Here is a 17018-nt window from a genome sequence, read left to right as displayed (position 1 = left end):
GCGTATGTATAAGAATTTATTGGGCGCCAAATCGCCAAGTCTTTCCGGAAGCCCAAAACTTGTAGAGATATGGACTGGATCTCCGAAATGGAGATGGTATTTGAAAGTTGCAACTGTAGCGACAAGCAGAAAACATTTTTTGCAGTCAGACAACTGAAGACCAGAGTTTTAAGCTGGTGGAAGTTATTGGCAGACACGATGCCACATGGAGAAGCCCTGAAAATGTCTTGGGAAATGTTCTTGGAGCAGTTGAAGATGCAATACTACTCAAAGATAGATCTGATAGATCTAAACAATGAATTTCATAACTTGAAGAAATGGAAAATGAGCATTGATGACTATGCTATTGTGTTTACCGAAAAGATGAAGTTATTTCCATACTTAGTGCCAACTAAACTCTCAAAAATTGAGAGGTTCGCAAACGGACTGCCAGCCGACTTTGGCCCAACGGTCAAGATGGCAACTACTCTGAAGACAGCAGTCCGAGCAGTTAAAAATGTGGAGACCCAGTTAAAGGAAAGGGTCAGGAGAGGGCAGAGGTTGGTGAGAAAAGGAAGTTCAATGGATCTTCGAGATCCAACAAAAAGAGCAAGTTCTCTAAGTCTGGTTCGAGGAAATTCGGAGGAGGAGTCGAAGCGAAGTGGTGTGACAAGTGTAAGAAGAAACATGTTGGGAAATGTGGCGAGGAGGTCACTTGTTATAAATGTGGAAAGCCAGGGCACTACGCCAACGAGTGCACATCCAACAAAAGGGTGTGTTATGGATGCAATGAAGAAGGGCACATTGCTAAGGATTGCCCGAAGAAGAAAGAGACAACAAGGCCTAATCTCCCACCAAAGCCAAAAGCCAGAGCTTTCCAGATGACATTGGAAGTCGCAAAAGGATGCAACAGATGTTGCTTCAGGTACCTTTCTTGTAAATGGATTGCCTGCCAATTTATTGTTTTATTCCGGAGCGAATTACTCATTTATATCACATAAATTTGGTGAAAGACTATCATTGCCTATAGAAAAACTTGATAATGCCCTAATTGTAGAAGTTGCTAGTGGCAAATTCATACCTGTTAGCGATTGCATTAAAAATATTGTCATCGACTTAAACGGAAACGAATTCCACGAGGAGCTGTTACCCATTAAGTTGAATGGTTTCGACATCGTACTGGGGATGGATTGGCTTAGCGCCAATGATGTCGAGATACCGTGCAAGAAAAAGATAGTGAGGGTAAACCCGCCTGGAAAAGAATCATTTATGGTGTACGGAGACAAGCGCAGAGTAAATTCTGGAATCATTTCCCTAATGAAAGTCAGAAAATGTTTATCTAAAGGATGCACCTCATACTTGGCATTCGTGATCGATGCTAAGAAAGAGAAAAAGGATATGCAAAGTATACCAGTGGTGTGTGACTATCCGGAAGTTTTTCCCAAAAATCTTCTTGGATTGCCCCCTGATAGACAAGTAGAGTTTCGAATAGACTTGTTACCAAGAACAACACCAATAGCAAAAGTACAATATCGATTAGCACCGACGGAGATGAAGGAGCTTATGACGCAACTTCAGGAGTTGTTGGACAACGGTTTCATTAGACCTAGTTCATCACCCTGGGGAGCTCCGATGTTATTCATAAAGAAGAAAGATGGGGGCATGAGAATGTGCATAGATTACAGAGAGTTGAACAAGGCAACAATAAAGAACAAGTACCCGTTGCCAAGGATTGATGACATGTTCGATCAGCTGCAAGGTTCGAGCTATTTCTCGAAGATCGATCTTAGGTCAGGATATCATCAGCTAAAGGTGAGAGAGCAAGATATTGAGAAGACTGCATCCAGAACAAGATATGGACACTACGAGTTCTTAGTTATGTCGTTTGGACTAACCAAAGCTCCAACAACATTCATGGATTTGATGAACAGGGTTTGTAAACCATTCCTTGATAAATCCGTGATAGTGTTCATAGATGATATTTTGATTTATTCAAAAAGCAAGCAGGAGCATGACAAGCATCTGCTAGAAGTGTTAGAAGTTCTAAAAAAGGAGAAGCTGTATGCAAAGTTCTCTAAATGTGATTTTTGGATTCAAGAAGTCCAATTTTTGGGTCATGTGGTTAACCAAGAAGGGATAATGGTTGACCCAACTAAGATTGAAGCTATAATAAAGTGGGAACAACCAAAGAGTCCCACGGAGATCCGAAGCTTTCTGTGATTAGCCGGATATTACCGAAGATTTATCCAAGGCTTTTCTTCGATAGTTGCTCCATTGACAACTTTGACCGACAAAGGAGCTACTTATACTTGGAGTGAGAAGCATAAGGAAGCATTTGAGAAGCTAAAGAAGAAGTTGTGTGAAGCACCGATTCTTTCTTTACCTGATGGAGTCAAAGACTTCGCAGTTTATAGCGATGCATCTGGAGTTGGGTTAGGTTGTGTTCTAACCCAAAAGGATAAGGTGATAGCATATGCATTGAGACAATTGAATGAACATGAAAAGAACTACCCCACTCATGATCTAGAGTTGGCAGCGGTAGTATTCATCCTAAAGATATGGAGGCATTATCTTTATGGCACAAAATGCAAACTTTTCACTGATCATAAGAGTCTTCAGTATCTCTTTAATCAGAAGGAAATGAATATGAGACAACGACGTTGGCTAGAGTTGCTTAAGTATTACGACTGTGAAATACTTTACCAACCTGGTAAAGCAAATTTTGTAGCTGATGCTTTAAGCCGAAAAATGAGCCTTGAAAAGAAAAGGCCGAGAGCATTAAGAATCGAAGTTGTCTCAACAATTATAGAAAGCATCAAGAATGCTCAAGAATAAGCTTTAAATAAAAATGACCGAAAGGAAGAACGTTTGGGCAAAACGTTAGTGTTCGATACAAAAGGTCAAGGATTGAAGGTATTCCAATATAGAATTTGGGTACCTAAGACGAGAGGAATAAGAGATATTCTGATGGAAGAAGCTCACAAGACCATGTACTCGATTCATCCCGACAGCACGAAAATGTATGGGGATCTAAAATTCTACTACTGGTGGCCGACGATGAAGCTCGATGTTGCAAAGTATGTGGTCGAGTGTGTGACGTGTGCGAGAGTTAAGGCACAACATCAGAAACCATATGGGAGTTTAGAACCTTTACCTGTACCCATGGGTAAATGGGAAGACATCACCATGGATTTTGTGACTAGACTGCCCATAACGAAGGACGATCACGACATGATGTGGGTGGTCGTTGACCGGTTTACTAAAAGTGCACACTTCATAGCAGCCAATGAAAAATAGCCTATGGATAAACTTGCAAATGCTTACGTGAAGGAGATAGTAAGACTTCACGATATTCCTTTAACGATTGTATCAGATCGTGATAGTCATTTCACGTCAAGATTTCAGAGAAGTCTACAAGAGGAATTGAGTACGAAATTGTGTCTAAGTATAGCCTACCATCCGCAAACCGATGGTCATAATGAACGAACGATTCAAACATTTGAGGATATGCTAAGAGCATGTACCCTGGAATTCCAAGGTAACCGGGATGAACATTTACCTTTGGTAGAATTTTCTTATAATAATAGTTTCCACTCGAGCATCAAGATGACACCTTATCAAGATTTGTATGCACAGAAGTGTCGAACGCCGTCATGTTGGCTTGAAGCTGGAGAAAAGCAGTTTATGGGACCCGAGATAGTTCATCAGACTGCTGAAAAGCTGAAAGTGATTAGGGAAAGGATGTTAGCAGCTCAGGATCGTCAGAAGAGCTATGCTGATAAGAAAAGACAACCAATAACATTCGAAGTTGGAGATTCGGTTTACTTAAAGTCTCGCCATGGAAGGGACTTATAAGATTTGGTAAAAGAGGAAAGTTGAGTCCAAGGTTTATAGCACCGTTTAAAGTTCTTCAGAGGATTGGGAACCAAGCTTACAAGCTAGAACTACCAGAAGAACTAGATGATATTCATAACACTTTCCACGTGTGTTATTTGAGGAAGTTCACGGGAGAAGTTCCCGACATCATTCCAATTTCTGAATTAAAGTTGGATGAAAGCAAGAGGCTAATTGAAGAACCGGAGACAATCGTTGACTGTAAGACTAAGAAGTTGAGATGCAAGATGGTCGGTTTAGTGCTTGTGTGATGGAAACATACGAATGAGCCAAATCTCACCTGGGAAACGGAGAGTGACATGATGAGTCGCTATCCGCATTTGTTTGCTGATGTATGATTCCGGGGACGGAATCATCCTAAGGGAGAGAGAATTGTAACGCCCGTGTTTCTAGGCTAGGCATTAATGATGATGTAATAGTCTAGGCCAACCTTTGTAATTTCTTTTGAAGTAATAAAGATGTATTATTTGAGTGTCGTTTGCTTTATACTTAATTATTATGATTTAATAAATTAAGGATAAAAATAAGCGTCAAAAATAAGTGTTAGATAAAGTCGATATCTGTGAAGAAGGTTGTAGTGGTTGAAACAAGGATTCCGGAGATATAAAGAATACCAAAATCCGAGTTATAACGAGGAAGTTATGACCTGTCGAAGTTTCGCGACAGAACCGACAAGACGTTGTGTGACGTAAAAAGTGAGTTTACGATAAAGTGCTTTTTAGCCTTAGCGATCTAAATGAAAGTCGTAGTACACGTTAAACCGAGAGCGTGCATAAAAAGAATTTCCAAATCTGACTTTGTATGAGGAAGTTATAAATTTTCTAAGATTTGTTATAGCAGTGTGCAGCCCGGAACTCGAATTATAGATCGAGTGATTTTTAGCCGACACAACCTAAACGAGAATCGAAGATCCTGTTGATAGTAGGTTAACGGTAAAAAGACAGACGAAAACGGACGTCGGACAAATAAGTTATGAATTTTTAACAAACTTTTTCTGTCCCGACCTCTTAAAATATAACTTTAAAAATAAAGTCAAAATTAGCCGATAGAGTCTAAACGAAAGTTGTAGAGTATAATTTCACCTACGCGTGGAAATAAAGAATGTCAAAAACGGATCACGTATATGAAAGATATGAATTTTTGAAGTTTCAGGCACAAACTTCAAGACTGGAAGTACGCCCAACGTACGAAGTATGTACGCCCAACGTACTTATGTGTACACGGTCCGTAATTGGCCACGTTGCCTACTCCTCCGCATGGTGCACACATGTTCGTAGCCTTGACCCGTCCGAGATGATCCCTTCGTACGCCCAACGTAATGGTTGGTGAAGTAGTACGCCCCGCGTACCAGGATATTACGCCCAACGTAATTCGAGGCATCAGCCACTATAAATAGAACCCAAGGCCATCCGAATTTTGTTTACAAATTTACATCCTTTCACCTTATACTTTCTTTTAAGATGCAATAAATACCCCAAGCCTAGAGTACCATCCTAGCATCATTAGAAAGCCCCGAAGAGCCCAAAGACCCCGAGAAAAAGAGTTTTCGAGTCGAAACTCTGCCCGCGTGAAGCCCGGTTTTTGAGAAAACATCTCGGTTTCATCAAAAAAGATTGTTTTAAGAGACGAAGTGATGTCCAATCATCGTTAAATCAAGTGAGTGTGTAGTCACTTTCATCTTACACATAAATATGAAGTAATTTCTATAAAATATCCTACACATAAATAGGAAGTAATTTCTATAAAATATGTGCTATGTGTATAAATATTGTTTGTTTATTTGAGATGAATATTGAATGGGGTTTTTATACATGTTTAGAATGATTTAAACTGTATATGTATTTTTTTTATCTACAAATATGTTGGGTATAATATGGATAGATGAAATAGTTGATGTGTGTTAAAATGATGAGAGACCTCGATGTTGTTGTTGTTCCAGTCATCTAGCGGAGTGTAGATGACGACCACAGACCTTTCTAGACAGTCCAGTGGAACGCTAGCAGACTCGCAACATGTAGGTGTTTTTGAACTAAGTGTTCACCAGATGTACTCCATCCCCCACATGGTTGCCTTATGAACATATATGACTGAGGAATCCCCTTAGCAGTATAGTCCATCCCGATGATGATCCTTAGGCTAGATCCCTTATGATAGGTGTTTAGGGACATAAAGTGAGGATAACGGGAACGGGTAATCATGATTATTGTTGGTTGATGAAATTAATAAATTTATTGTTGGTTGATGAAATTAATAAATTTATTATTATTTGTGGGTTGAAAACCCTATATGCTCACCAGGCTACCAAGCCTGACTCACTCAACTTTTTATATTACAGGTAGTGGAACAAGAGCATAATTGGATGGTGACGAGGGATTTTGGAATATAGGCCAGTAGATGTAAATAAATGTTGTAAGGCCTATATCGTACTGTTTATGATTTTGGTCTGTATCAGAACATGACATCCCGAGGTTTTGTAATATAATGAAAATACATTTATTTAAGAAATGCTTTGATAAATTTTTATCATACTTTGTTTTGGGGACAAATTCTGCAACACCTTTTGAAAGATTACTCTGATTTTATTTTAAAAGCATAAACGAAATCGGTCTTTTCTGGCCGTGAAAATGGGGATGTCACAGTCTGGTCATCTGCCGGAGTAAGATGACAACCATAGACAAATCGTCTTAACGCTAGCAGAATTATAATGTTAACGAGTTATACCGATCCAAGGAAAATGATTGTATGTTCATTCAAGTACTCATCCCTCAATGGTTGCCTTTATTGACTTACGCCTACTGCTAAGGAATCTTTGAAGTAGTATAGTTAACTCGTTGCTTGTAGTGATCCGTCATGATAGATCTTATAAGATCACTGTTATTGGATTAGTATGTGAGGGTCGAAGGGATGAGTAACTAAGGGTAGAATGTGTTATATATATATATATATATATATATATATATATATAATTTAATAAGAGTTGGTTTTGCATGGTTAATACATATAACTTATTATCATTATGGGATTGAAAACCCTATATGTCTCACCGGGTTTTCTAAAACCCGACCAACTCAAACTATATGCATCACATGTATCGATGTTAAGGTTGCTGAAGCTTGAGTAAGATGCTGAGTGATTTAAAGAGACAACCTGCAATAGTATTCAAGACCGTTAGGTCTTTACGCTGTAATTTATGTTGTGTATTAATTATGACATCTTTAGGTTTTTTATATTTTAAAACAACATCTGTATTCAAGATATTTTAATAAAATGAGACAGTTTCCACAAATTGTTTTAATATACAGGGATTTTCCGCAAACAAAGATCATATGTTTTAAAACCGTAAAAAAAAATTGTTACAAAAATAGGGGATGCCACAACATTTTTATTTTGAACAACGAGAAATATATTTGTGATTCATGCAACAATTGATTCGTCAAACCTATAGGAAGACAAATCAAATTTTGGAAAATTGGTATATGGGCATTTATTGAGAAACTCTAATAGACCTAAAAAATTGATATACAAAATGACTTTAGATTGTCCGATCAAGATTCAGTTAAAGAACCTATAGGAGGTGTTGTAGTAATCTATTCCATGGAGACGAGGTGTGTTACTGAGATGGTAGCTAGGAAGTGAATGTGTATCCCTTCAGGGGCGGACGCAGGATTTCACAGTAGGGGTTGCACGATAATAGAAAAAATAAAAATTTTAAAAATTTTCGAAAATTTTCCACTACGGCCGGGAAAGTCAGGGATTGCCGGTGCCACCGGTGACCCTCCCTAAATCCGCCCCTGTATCCCTTGTGGATTCTCAAAAGTGGGGGTAGGGTCTGCATGAGAAATGGGGATGAGAAGGGATATCTCCAGAAAATTCCCAATATTTTGGGCAAATTTTTAATAAAGTCCTAAATTTTATTTTTTGAATAAAAAAGTCCTGACATTTTCACATTTTGAATAAAAAAGCCCAAGAAACCGGCTAATTTATTCACTTTAGCCATTTTGACCTGTTCAACAGGTCATGGGACCAAATTGTTAATTTTTCGAAAATAATGAGACTTTTTTGCAGATTTCGTCAAAATTTTTATATAATGTATAAACATATTTTTTACATATCTATATCTATTTTTACGTATTTGTGTATTTTTTATGTTTTTATATGTATATATTTACGTATTTTTATGTATTTTAAATATATAAACATATTTTTTACTTATTTATATGTATTTTTAACCATTTTACATATTTTTTTTATGTATTTTTATGTGTTTTTTTATATATTATGTATTTATATGCAATTCTATGTATTTTTACGTATTTATGTACTTTTTAAAGCTTTTTATATAGATGTTTATGTATTTTAAATGTATAAACGTATTTTTTACGTATTTATATCTATTTTTAAGTATTTTACATATTTTTTATGCATTTTTGGGATGTTTCAACGTTTATACATAAATACGTAATACATAAAAAAAATACGTTTATACACTTAAAATACATAAACATCTATATAAAAAGCTTAAAAAATACATAAATACGTAAAAATATATAAAAATACATAATACATAAAAAATAACACATAAAAATACATAAAAAAAATATGTAAAATGGTTAAAAATATATATAAATAAGTAAAAAAAAATACGTTTATACATTTAAAATACATAAAAATACGTAAATATATACATATAAAAACATAAAAAATACAAAAATACGTAAAAATAGATATAGATATGTAAAGAATATGTTTATACATTATATAAAAATTTTGACGAAATCTGCAAAAAAATCCAATTATTTTCGAAAAATTAACAATTTGGTCTCATGACCTGCTGAACAGGTCAAAAAGGGCTAAAGTGAATAAATTAGCCGGTTTCTTGGGCTTTTTTATTCAAAATATGAAAATGTCAGGACTTTTTTATTCAAAAAATAAAATTTAGGACTTTATTAAAAATTTGCCCAAAATATTGGGACTTTTCTGGAGATATCCCGGATGAAATGAGTATTAGGTGGCTCTGTATGTTTTTTAAATTATAAATTATAAATTAAATAAAAAATATATGAAACTAATGACTTATAAAAGTAATAAACCTTACTCTTGTACACATTTAGTTATAAGTTACTTATGTTTTTCTGCACATGTTTAATCGCTTATGTTTTTTATACACATATGATCAATTTTTTTTAATTAAATATGTACATGAAATAAAACTTATTACCCATATAAATCATTACCACTAAAATGATACCACACAAACCTTCTAAGTAACAAACGACAAACTTAGAAACCATATAATTAGAAAAAGTAAAGGCAAAATTTCATATACACACCTGCTAAGCATCTAAATATCGTATTTGTCTGACCTAAACTTTAAATTTCGTATTTGCCATTCCTAATGGCTTTTTATATCTTATATACCCAAATCTATTTTTTTGTTAATTTTTATTGATTTATAATTCTTTTTTATTATCTTAATTCATTATAATTCAAAATAAACATGTAAAGGACAATAATGCCCTTACTTGTAAACTCCAAATACTACCGATTGTAATCCTGCATTCCTATTTCACGTTCACGTTGGAGCTGTTCATTCCGATCGCTAGTCCCTTGTTAGTACTTCCCATCAATTGCGCCTTCCCCTATTATTGCATCACTTCCACACATCAGGTAAACAAAAATGATCATATTCCTATTTTGCCTTTCTTTAATTTTGTTTATGATGTTGTTTGATTTGTTCACGATTTTGGAAATTGGTAAACGATTTTGAAACCCTCATAACCTATTTACCCAAATAAAACGCAATCAAGAAGGAACGCGCTAGGAAAATCACATTATCCAGAGATCCAACGGGCAGAAATCAGTGAATTTTGATCTTTAAACTTGATAACACCAAAAAGAATCACTTCTCAGTTGCAATCAAGGAAAATAAATATCACAATTATGTGGTTTTTATTGATTTGACATCTCAAAATTTAATTTCTTAGTGGGACTATGTTCCTGCTGAAAAAGAGACAATTCTAATTAAATAATTGAGAGCTTATAATTTCCTACACGACAAACTAGTCTTCCATGAAGTGGGAGGCTGCAAAACACATTAATGAGCCTTTTCCACAACCTCTACTAGATATTATCCAAACAGACAATTCTATTCAAATAATTGATCCCAGACTTATTATTTCTTATCCCAAAATCATCCAGGACACACAAATGAATGAGCACTTTTCCCAAATATGTTGTTCTTGTCCAGTTTATTATTCTTACTTTTTACAATTTCTGCTGCAGTAGACACCATAACCACAGATAAAGTAATAAGAGACAATGATACACTTGTTTCAACTGGTGAAATGTATGATTTTGGCTTTTTTACCCCGGTAACTCCAAATATCGATACTTGGGGATATGGTATAAAAAGGTTTTTCCTCAGACAGTTGTATGGGTTGCTAACAGAGAGACTCCACTTACAGATACCACCGGTGTGCTCAGAGTCAATAGCATGGGAGTACTACTGCTTCTCAATGGTAATAATACCTTGATTTGGTCGTCAAATTCCTCATTATCTGTCACTAATATTAATATAGTTGCAAAGCTTCTAGATTCAGGAAACCTTTTTGTGCATGATAATATGAACAGTAGCACAGACCAAGATACTATCTGGCAAAATTTTGATTACCCTACTGACACCTTGCTATCTGGAATGAAATTTGGGAAGGATTTTATCACAATGAGAAACAGATGCTTGACATCTTGGAAGAGTCTAGATGATCCTTCTCCATGTCTGTATGTAAGTTATTGGGATACAAATGGATATCCACAAGCATTTTAGTTGAAAAAGTATATGCAACAAACGTTTATGAAGGATGTGCATACTAAGGATGTGCATACTGAACTTATTCAACACAGACGTTTATGGATTCTAAAACGTGGAATTATCAAAGGCAATCTTACTGTGGATTTAAACACACAACGTCCCGTGAGACATGAAGCGTGAAGCGAGTCTTCAAGAAATAGCATTGTACTTTGAGAAATCGATGATATATAACATTGAACTTTCAAAATTTTGTAATAGTTAATTACAATAGCTGTATTTTTTATCTTTGTATGTTTTAATTGTAATATATACAATTTTGGTCCTTAAAGCATATATTTGACATTAATTACAAGTGTGATATCTGTTGTTTTAAATTTGGCACTTGTTACATTTTGGCCATTGGATTTTAAATTTGCACTTATTACTGTTTGGTCCTTGGACTTTAAAGTTACACTTATTACAGTTTGACCCCTGGACTTTAAATTTGCACTTATTACTGTTTGGTCCCTGGACTTTAAAGTTACACTTATTACAGTTTGGCCCCTGGACTTTAAATTCGCACTTATTACTGTTTGGTCCCTGGACTTTAAAGTTACACTTATTACAGTTTGGCCCCTGGACTTTAAATTTGCACTTTTTACTGTTTGGTCCCTGGACTTTAAAGTTACACTTATTATAGTTTGGCCTCTGGACTTTAAATTTGCACTTATTACTGTTTGGTCCCTGGACTTTAAAGTTACACTTATTACAGTTTGGCCCCTGGACTTTAAATTTGCACTTATTACTGTTTGGTCTCTGGACTTTAAATTTACACATATCACACCACATATACCAAATGCAAATCCATTAAAGAAAAACTATACTAAAATGTTTATTTATGTCACATACTAACAAAAGAATCCATCAATTGAATCCTAATTAAGAAAATTTGCAACTAAAGCTAACAAACTTGTCAAAAGGATCAACTGATTCACGCTTTTTTCATGTAGACCCCGAAACTCCCAAATCACTCTGCGATTTTGTATTCTTTTCACGTCTCCTAAAATTAATAAACAAATTATTTTCATTGTTAGTATTTTTGTCGTTTAGTGAAAAAAAATTGAAATTTGAGTAACCTTTTAGATGTGGATGTTTCACTTCCATCAGAATTTTGAGATGCTGGATTTTTACATGTCTTTTCACGGTGTCCACACTCTCCGCATCGCGGACACTTGTGTCTTCTTTTAGACTCATCTGATGATTTAATTCTATTTTTTCTTGGTCGTCCCGGGGGGCGTTTGATAAGAGGTGGATATATTTTCTCCTCATTTTTTTGCGCCCATTGATCCTGTCCGGACATTGGAGCAATTTGAAAAGCATATGCAGCTTTAAAGTTCTCTATATTAAAATAGGGATCAACATATTTGTCCCAGTTAGCATCCCTTATAAAAGCAATAAAATCTGCTGCATGTACACATGGTCGGCCCTGAACTTGCCACACCCGACAACTACACTTTCTTTCATCTAGGTTGACCTCCCAACGTGTTCCCTTATACTTCACTTCAGCTTGATTGTCACAACTTATAGTAACTTCATATCCACCCAAGTTCTACATGAAAAGTTATATATATATATATATATATATATATATATATATATATATATATATATATATATATATTAAAGTAAAAAGTAAAATAAATATAGTCAATCAACTGAATTATTTTACATGATTACCTTAGCGATGTCATTGAGATGGTTTTTAGCAATAGGAACTAATGTGCCATTCCATATATTCACCAAATTTCTTTTCTTATCAAACTGTTTCATAATCTTTTCCCTAATTGCAGCAAGGAGATCAAGCACGGGTTTATAGCGCAACTTACCAATCCAAGAATTAAATGTTTAAGAAATATTATTAGTGATGTAATTACACTTGGAAGTAGTACCAAACTTGCTTCTACTCCATATTTTTTTTTGTTGGTATTTAGATATGCAATGAAATCTTCATTTTTATCACTAGTTTCCTTCAATAATCTGTCATGCTTTGTAGGACGATAGGTTTTCGTGGCAGCCCATAGTTTCTTGTTAATGAAGTCACCACAAAAGTGTTTCTTGAAGTTTCTATATAAGTGCCTTATACATTCTCTATGCTCAACATTAGGATAAACATTCATCATGGCTACTTCTAACCCTTTTTGCATGTCTGACGAGATAATAAGACCATTTGGCGTTCCAATTGCTTTTTTGAGCGAGTCAAGAAACCATGTCCATAATTGTGTGTTTTCTGATTCAAGCACATAATATGCTATTGGAAAGATAGAATTGGTACCGTCAATACCAGTTGAAGCGGCTAGTACACCATTGAACTTTCCTTTTAAATGACAAGCATCAAGACCAATATACGGACGACAACCAACAACAAACCCTCTAGGACAAGCTACTAAACAAATAAAAAACCTTTTGAAAAGTTTCTTTCCACCAACTATGTCAAAGTCAATTTTAACAATGCTTCCTTCGTTCCTTCGTAATAGTTCTTCTCTAAATTCATCCATCTTCATGAAAGAGTCTTCCCACTTACCATACATGTCGGTATAAGCTTGCTCTTTCCCTCTAAAAACTTTTAGGTATGGCACATCAACATTGTAAGTATTCATAATCCAATTTCTAAGCTTATATGGAGAGACATCATCAGATTTCAACTTGTCAGTAACTACATTAGCAATCCATCCTTGAGTGGCACACTTATTGCCACCCTTGTTGCTTTGAGTGCAAGAATGCACTTCTACCATTTTATTAACCTAAAAAAGAATTAAATAAACATAAATATATTTTTAATATAAAGCATGTTAAATATAACTTAAGGTATACACTTACTTCAAAGGTAACTTCATCTTGTGTAATAGAAGCATGAATTCTCCACTCGCACTCTAGGTTTTCACACCTTGCTATGAATCGTGTCGGGTCACTTTTCTGAATGTAGTAGTTAAACTCATTTATGACTGCAAAGTGGTTCAAAGCTCTCCTAAAATCAACCACATTTTCAAATTTTGAGCCGACTTTCATGCTTATACTATTCTTACTAAATGAGTGAACTTCACCATCATCATTCATTAGATTGTCTTCATTATCAGAATTGAGATGACTATGATAGCTTTCTTCACTAAGAAAAATGTCTACATCATACTCATCGTGTGGTTCATCTCTGTTGGCACACAAATGGTTAGTATGGTTACTGGAGCTGAGGTTATTCTCTGTTGTCACATAAATGGTTACTTGTTTCTCGTTTCCATACATGCTAAGCATAGTCATGAACTTTTCATCAGAATCAAGCTCAATAAATGATTTGCCTGGTGCATACTTGTCAACATAAAGAATATAAAACTTTGGGTTGTTATTTGATGAATAACGCCTTGTCACTTCTTCATGTAGTTGACTTAACTTGTATAAACATGTGTCAATGTGGATACATTTTTGAGAGCCAAAGCAATATATTTGCCTACAACTATTCTTTGTTAGCCGAAAGTAATCCCCATATTTCAATTTTAACTTGAACTTGGATGTTGGTATACACCTGAAATTGAATATTATTGTCACACCCCAAAACCAGAATGACGGAAACGTTCTGGGGTGGAGGACGTCATGTGTAGCATTACAACCAATGAATAATAGCAATCATAGCAACTCAACCATTGCAGTGAATACTTAAATAAAAACGTTTACATCAGTTGAAACTTTGTCTGAAACTTGTTTGAATTACATCAAATAGCTTTGTAAAGTATAATTATAAAACTCTTATTGCTTCAGTTCCTCAAAAATCCAGCAAGTACCTGTCTACTGATTTCCTGAGAATACAAGCAGTTTGAAAGAATATCAGCATAAAGCTGGTGAGTCCATAAGCGGTAGTTTGTAATGAAAACTTGTTGATGAGCTCGTAACAGTGTTTGTATAGTTTCAAGAAAATCCGATATTTTCTTTAGTGAAAATGTAGTGTTTTCAATTCTGTATAAAACCATGAATGTTCGTTACTGAAAACTATAGTGATATGCGAAAATAATGCTTCATGTGACTAGCTAATGCTAATCATGATGCATAAGTATTTCGTACGTGAAACCATTGTATGATCGATCCTGTTTGAAAACCCTGGAAATTCTCCAGTTGTAGTGTGTATTAGTTCTATTTAGTAAAATAAAACTGTTGAAGGATGACGGTTTGTAAACCACGAGTGATTTATACATATTGTGAGTCGTATAACCATACTTGATATGACTAGAGACCTTTCCAACGTTCTTCAAGCGTCGAGTTAAATGACATTTGTCACCCTAGGCATGCCTACCCAACTGTAGCTAGCAGTTCGGGTGTGGGATTGTCAGTCTCGAATAGATCTATTCACAAATCTCACGCTCTCCCTCCAGGAGACTCTGGTTATACTATGATAGGATTTATCCCCGTACACCTAAGGGTACAGTATTGAAGTAGCGCCTCACAGTATCGTACAATCTAGTTTACATGTAGTGTAGTAGCGTTCTACCATAGTGAAAATCCGTATGTATACCGTATGAAGAGATAATTACAGTTATGAATACCATGATGAAGTAGTGATGTAAACTGTAAACAGTTTCTGTCTTAGTGCATATGTTTAGTAGTGAAAGTTTCTGTACTTGTTATGTTTAGAAAATCCCAAACTATACCGATTATAGTTTGCATGTATAACGTAGTGAAATATCGAGTCCGGAAAACTATGTAATTTTAGTGAAAACGTCCCTTATGCTCAACACAGTACAAAAGGGTTAAAGTATGAGAATTGCATGAGTTTTGAAAACATTTATGTTTAGCTTGTATTCCCCCTGAAAACATTAAAAATACAGAAAATGTAGGGGTATGAACTCACAGTTTGACGTAAGACTCGAGTGTAAGGTCGGTGTGGATGCTGAGTGTCAACTGATGTTTCGTACGCAAGTGGATCCTATTAACATATGTAACACATATATGCATTAGATGAGGACATAACACTATTTGTCATGGAAGGAAACCACCTTAGGGACTAGGAAACACTTGAAACTAAGTGTTAGAATCACACGTGATTGAAGATGGGGAGTTTGCGGCCGTAATCAGGAGTGTACGATCAGGGGTTTGCGGCCCAACAGGGTTTACGGCCCACGAGTTTGCGGCCCAAGTGTTTGCGGTCCATGGGTTTATGGCCCATGGGTTTACGGCCTGTGGGTTTACGGCCCATGAGTTTTCGGCCGTAAACACTTGGTGAAAGGTGCGATTTTCGGTGTTTCAAGGTCCTTTCTAGCCTCTTGGAAGTGTTCTAAGCCTTGTGCCCAGCTCAAGGAAGAGTTTAAAGGCCAATAATCGACCAAAAATGGAGTTTACGGCCATTGAAGGGATTACGGCCGTAAACCCATTTCGTGTTCGTGATTTCAGGTCGATTTCTAGGTGAAAACAAGTGATTCTTAGAAGATAACAAGCATATGGAGTAGTTACTTACTGTAAGAGGCTTGGAATGAGGTTTTTAGCCACCAATAACTAGTGTGTGTTCTTGGTGTTCTTGGTGAGAGAGAAAATCTAGACAAAGATGAGATTTAATGAGATAGGAACATGGATTTACCACTAGGTAGAGGAATGAAGCAACAATTAGAGGTGAAAAACACTTACAACTTGAAGATCTTGAAGAATTTTCGATGAAGGTAGAGAGAGAGAGTAGAGAGAGAAAGCCTTTAGAGTGTGTAGAGTGTGAAATGAAGGCCACTCATCCCTTATATAGGGGTGAGTTTCCGGCCAAAGGGGTGGTGGGGGTTTACGGCCGTGAACAGGGTTTACGGTCGTAAACAGGGTTTACGGTCGTAAACTGAGTTTGCGGCCGTAAACTCCTCTCGAAGGGGGTGTTTGGCCCGGATGCTATGCTTTGACTTAGAAACCTCGTTTTTGAACCCAAAACTTAATTGGACCGAGCCTAGAATATTTAATTAAGCTCAAAATAATGACGGTAAGAGCAGAAATAAATTCCAAATTGATTTATTTTTAACGATTTGAACGAAAGAAATTTCGGGTTGTCACAATTATTTAGAGAAACAATCATACAATTTAGTAAAAGTTTAATAAATTAAAATTATGATATCCACATAAACATACTCGATTATTGGAGACGTAGCCTTGCTCTCCCATATTGGTTTTGATGTGTCATGAAGGGTATTATCTTCCGTTTGAGAATGATCTTCCGACATTGGTTTGTATCGCCTCTAAAACATAATTTTAAGTCGGCGATAAGAAAAAAAGATATAAAAGTATAACACAACTTCAAGCATTCGAGTTAGTTATATTTCAAGATTGTAAATATAGTAGTTTCAAACAT

Source organism: Lactuca virosa, chromosome 3, assembly GCF_052849685.1.
Source record: "Lactuca virosa cultivar CGN04683 chromosome 3, Lactuca_virosa_CGN04683_v6, whole genome shotgun sequence".
Classification (NCBI taxonomy): domain Eukaryota; kingdom Viridiplantae; phylum Streptophyta; class Magnoliopsida; order Asterales; family Asteraceae; genus Lactuca; species Lactuca virosa.
The sequence above is the reverse complement of the archived record's forward strand: the minus strand, read 5'-3'. Positions refer to the sequence as shown.